This window comes from Theobroma cacao, chromosome 9 (genome assembly GCF_053813885.1).
Source record: "Theobroma cacao isolate CCN51 chromosome 9, ASM5381388v1, whole genome shotgun sequence".
Lineage (NCBI taxonomy): Eukaryota > Viridiplantae > Streptophyta > Magnoliopsida > Malvales > Malvaceae > Theobroma > Theobroma cacao.
The window spans coordinates 34,841,847-34,847,957 of NC_142647.1; the positions used below are offsets into that span (position 1 = coordinate 34,841,847).

General features: G+C 32.6%; 1 pseudogene; it reads right to left on the reverse strand.

Annotated features, from left to right (window-relative positions):
* LOC18589595 (feruloyl CoA ortho-hydroxylase F6H1-3-like) overlaps window positions 1-5,887 on the reverse strand; it is a 30,436-nt pseudogene extending 24,549 nt beyond the window's left edge.
* Window positions 5,888-6,111: the final 224 nt, after the last annotated feature.

Here is a 6,111-nt window from a genome sequence, read left to right on the forward strand (position 1 = left end):
TACAAGCATTCCAATCCCCACTGAACCCTCATCTCACCAATTATGTCCTTAGGTCTCAATGCTACTCCATTAGCCTGAAGCTTGTGTGACATAAGTTCACCAATTATCTTCGCACTTGCAGTTGCAAATCACCCTTGCAAACCATCAACAATACATTTGTGTATTTTATGGAACATCTGAACTTGCCAATATTCTCCTCCTTCAAGTAACTTTGTTGCATGCACACTGAACTTGCATGCCTTGTCCTTGCAACCAACCTCAAAACGACCTTCACATGACCTTTTTACTCTTATCCTAAACTGCTCTTTTAAAGCCAACATGTTCAAAGCTCGTTTCAACTTGGCTTTCGAGAAAAATATTCTTCCTTTGTATAAGCGATCATCGGCACATGTTGACTCCTCAATTGTAATTGTTTGGAAGGAAAACCTTTCTACACCTGGAATTATCCACGTACGAGATATCCTTGCATTTTCCTTTTCTTGATAATTGTCATGGAGCAATGTATCAGGAGAACAAATCCCATTCTCATCAGCGATGGGGTTATTGTGTATGGGTTCATCACACTGAACATCTCCTACATCAACACCTCCAACAGGTTCCGTTTCACCTTTAACATTATTGCAAATTGGAATGTCACTGTCATAAAGCCTGTCATCGTCTGAACTCTCATCATGCCATTCATCAGGCTCATCACCTAAATTGTAATCAAATCTATCTTCACCAGCAGGGAACAAATCCTCATTTTCCTCATCAAATGCAGTATTATCCTCGAGCGTTGCAGTGTCACCCTCCAACGTCGCAGTGGTGTCTTTAAGTGTCGCATTCTCATTTGAAAATGCCATTACACCCTGTACATTTTCACCCGATTATTGCATTTGTTGGACAGAAGTAACTAATTGGTTCGATGCACATCCTGATTAGAATTGTGCAACCAACTGTTCTGTGAATGTCGTGTGTCTACCTAGCTACACAAACTCTTGTGCATACGTCAATTGCCATTATTATGGGTTACAGACCGAATGTTGTGGTATATGTGAAGCATTGTAAATCTCATTTTGATTAAGCTGATTACCACGTTGTTCAACTTCTTCACGTGACATAACATTTGTTTGGTGTCCCTTAATGCTAACATACATAGTTGGAACATTCCTTTGTTCTAGCAGAATTAATGCAACATCCTCATTGTCCTTGATAATTAGCCGTGATAGCTCTCCGGGTGCACTAATCAATGCATGTAACTCAATCTTGTCAATTTTTGAGTTTACACCAACAACATCTTCAACCAGCTTCATCAAGCCAACAAACGATAAATCACTCCTAACCTCCTGCATTCGTGACTCACCACCCTTGTAATTGCCATCCACCCACTAACCACCGTGTCTTATCACAAGTCGCACAATTGGAACCCCACTGAAATTTTGAAAACAAAATAAATTTGTCAATCATTTTACACATTACATGACATGCCATGTTCTAGACTTTATAAGTCATGTTGTTACATGCCATGCATATAACGTAAGATGTTGTTACACGCCATGCGTATCAAGTCAAATGTTGTTACACGCCATGTATATCAAGTAAAATGTTGTTACATGCCATGCATATCAAGTCAAATCTTGTTACACGCCAACACTTACACACCAATCACTATAATTACTGTCTCCTTACAAGAAATGGCCTAAAATACCCATGGCATGTGACACCCCAATCAACGTAATTACTGACTCATTGCCCGAACTGCCCTAAAATAACCAATGTCATGACACGCTAAATAACGCTAACACATGTTATAGATGCATGGCGTGTAACAACTTTGGGCAATGTTTCTAATCCATGTTCTAATTTATACAAAAAGTTTCAGAAATTTATGTGTTGCAGCAATAAACCCAATAACATACCTTAATGCCATCTTTGCTATAGGGTCTGTTTATCGATGACAATATGGCAAATGTCAAGAGATAGACTATAGCCCGATGATGATGGTGCTCAACAGAGAGTTGACAAAGCTCATATAGTTCAGAGAGTTGAGAGAGCTGATAACGATAGTGCTCAACAGAGAGTTGATAGAGTTGATACAGTTCAGAGAGCTGAGAGAGAAAGATGAGCGAGCTCAAACAGTTGAGCATTTATTTCTATTTTCTCTCTAGCGGGAGGGAGATATCAGGAGTTTAATTTGCCACGATGTTTTTAAAGGCATTTTGGTCTACTCATGCTGTTTTTGGCTAGAAACAAATAACTTTATATGGGTGGTTATTTCTGAAATCACCTTATGAGGAGGCATATTTCTCATAATTTCCTCATACATAATAATTCTTTACATGCAATATTTAATGAATCAGTTAACTTTACATTGGAATTTTGTATTCATTGATGTCGATTTATTCATTTATTTCATTTAAAGCATTAAATTAAAATTTATTTTATTTTTGAAAGAAACAACTTTATTTCTTTCCTAACTAATTCAATGTTTTTATTAATTTATATATATATATATATATATGTCACAAAAGACAAGAGATATTTTGCTTTGAACATAAAAGCCAAGAGTCAATAGATTCAATTGCAAGTCTTGAGATCTCTACCCACTTTCTCCTTGGGAGGTATTTAGTCTCACACTGGAAAGGAGAAATTTCGATTCTCACGAGACAATAAACTATTTTTGTACAATTCTACTTCTACCCACCGAAATCTGCCTAAATTATATGCTTGGATAATTCCACGGCTTTGTTTATAGCAATGGCATAAATTATTTTAAACCATATATATTGACTTGAACAACATAGTAAAAAATATAAAGGTGAATGTAAATAATAAATATTTTAATAAAAAATAGGTAAACAGTAGTAGTACTTTTGATTTTTCTCATAAACGTAACATCTCACATGCTAATATATCATATTTAAAAGTTAAAAACAAACATATTAAATATTGTTATTTATGTTATTTTTATTTAATCTAAGAAATTAATATTTGAGTGTTGCATAAGTTGAATTGTTTTTCAAATGCTATTAAATTTTTTTGTTTATATATAAATTTAATTTATCAATAATAATATCATATCCCCTTATTAGACACAACTGACATGGATATAAAATTTGTATATAATTATGGCATTTTTTACTTAATTTATGCCACATATCTCATATTTTTAAAATTTATATTTGTTAGCCTTGAGTTATATCGTGTTTTGATTTGACAAAAATCATATGTTTTGTTGAACTTAATGTCAAGTATTTAAAACTATCTCAAATACATTTCTAATCCCCTAAAGTTTCAAAATTGTTTGAAAAGCCATGCATCCTTAGAAAACATCTTACAAGCTTTCAAACAATGCATTTCAGCTAAGAAATCAAGTGCAAACATGCCTTGAAATGTTTATTTGAATATAGGTATAAGGTAATCAGAAAGTAGGTAGAGAGAAGCATTAGAAGCTAAAGGAACTTCAAAACACAAGTTAAGAGTTCATCATGGCGAAGCTCAAGTTGATTTGAAGGTTGAAAGAGTGCAAAACTTGAAGATCATAAAACCCTAGTTGACTAGAGAGGAAGCAAAGTTGACCTTGTTCCAAAAAGATCAAGAAAATCAAGATGAAGAACAATCATAGTCGACTACAGAGGAAGTATAGTCGACTACAGAGGAAGTATACTCGACCTTGTTCTAGAAAGATCAAGAAAATCAAGCTAAAGAATAACCATATTTGACTACATAAAAGATATAGTCAACCTTGATAAGTCAAAAGCCATAAATAGTTAACTTTAAGAAGCCATAGTCAACTATAAGAAAGGCATAGTCGACCATAGAAGGGTAGATTTGAAGAATACACGCTCTCTGGATGTGGATCGACTAGAGAACATGCATGCTTGACTATGGAAACCCTAATTAAGAAATTTGAAGAACATAGTTGACCTTAACAGCATTGTAGTCGACCCTCAAGCTTCAGTAACAACCAAATTTGATTCAAACTTGTGTATAACGGCTCCAAATCATGATCTACCTATAAATAGATGTATTTGAGCCATTTTGAAGCAAGAAACGACTTGAGATAAAGTTTCAAACCTTAGAGAGACTACCCACAATCTCATATTCACTCTTTAGTATCCTTTAGTCTTCCGTCAAGCTTTCAAAGTTGAAATTTATTTCAATCAAGCTGAAATTTCTTCTTTTACTACAAACAAGCTTAAAATCTCAACATCCAACCTTTGTAAAGGCATTTTCTTCTTGAAATTTGTACATCAATGTGAAGGTTCTAGCTTAAAAACATGTCTCATTCAAATTGTTCATCATATGAGGTATTTGAGATTAACAATTTTCAACATTTGAATTTTGCCAATTTCAAATTTTCGGGTAACCATTTAATTCTATATAGATGGAAACTTGTTTCATATATGGTAAGTATTACTAATCAAAATTAGTAATTTATCCATTCCTAATCTTCTTAGGATTAAAATTAAATTTTTATTACAAATTACAAATTAAAACATTTTTAATTTGTGCGCCTAAACATTTTACTTACAAATTACAAATTAAAACATTTTTAATTTGTGCTCCTAAACATTTTACACAACCTATTATTAATCTAAATTAATTAAAGATTGAATGTCTATTATTACCTAATCTTATTAGGAAATAACTTAGACAATTTAATCTTTAAATTTAATGTCAAATTAGAATTATCTTCTTGTAAGAAGTCAATTCAAAACAAAATTTGTTTATAAATATTTAGACTCTCATTACTCCTAGGAATCTAATTCCTAAATTAATGTAGTCTTAAATTATTTAAATTTTGACACCCTTAAATTAAGGAATCACATTCCATAATTTATGAAATAAACTATCAATCTTTACAGAACATATTCCATAAATATTTAATTGGCTAATGAAGAAATTTTAACTTCCATAATTTTAGAAATCACATTTCTTTATTTGTCGAGGTTAATGCATCATCTTTGACATCCTTAATTTTAGGAATCATATTCCTTAAATTAAATATTTCAAAAAATCAGCATAATTGTGGAACCAATTTCATAACTTATCCTCCGCCAATTAAATAATTTAATTGATCATTTATTGGTGTAAAATTTGGACAAATTCTATGTCTTAACCAAGACAGTGTCCTGCTGCAGACAGTAGCAGACATGTCCTAATTACGTGGCATTAGGGTGGTGTATCTTTAGGAATTTAATTCCAATAAAATTTATCATGATAGATAACTCATGGAACTGTTCCAGAATAAATTTTCAGGATTTTATGATGTGATTTAGCCATTCAAAAAATTCAAAAACCGTGACCTTTATCTGTAGGAGGCGGAATTGGTTTTTGAGAACTTTTGAAATTCTTTGTGACTAAAACTTAGGAATTTAATTCCTAATAAAATTTATCTTCATATATACTCATGGAACTATTCCAGAATAAATTTTCAGGATTTTAGGAGGTGATTGGCCCATTCAAAAAATTCAAAAACCGAGACCTTTATCTGCAGGAGGCAGAATTGGTTTTTGAGAACTTTTGAAATTCTTTGGGACAAAAACTTAGGAATTTAATTCCAAATAAAATTTATCCTGATAGATAATTTATGGAACAATTCCATAGTAATTTTCCAGGATTTTAGGAAATGATTTTGGCTGTTAAAAAAAAAATCAAAACCATGGCTTGCTGCAGCTGAGGCAGCAACAGTTTTGACTCCACCAACTCAGTTTTATGAAGGCTTAATTCTAGGGATTTAAATCCTTAAAATTCTTGGAAACAATTAGATAATTTATGGAACCTTTCCATAAAAAAATCCTCAGCCAATTGGTGCAACTAATTGCAAAAATTTAGGCCTTTATTGGTTGCCAAGTCAAACAAAACCATGACTGTCACTGTTGCAAACAGCAGCTGTTTTAGCCATGTTTTGGTAACTTTACCTCCACCATTAGCCACACATAATCACCCAACTTAGAACATTTCCAATGTGTATTGATCTCTTAATTTTTCTGCATTTTATGAAGCACTTAAGCCTCACTTTTATGGCTGAAAATGGACCAATACCATGGCTGGACAGAATTGAATTCTACCATTTAAATCACACCATAGTGTCATGAGATCGAATTTTTATTTGCTAAATTAATTTGT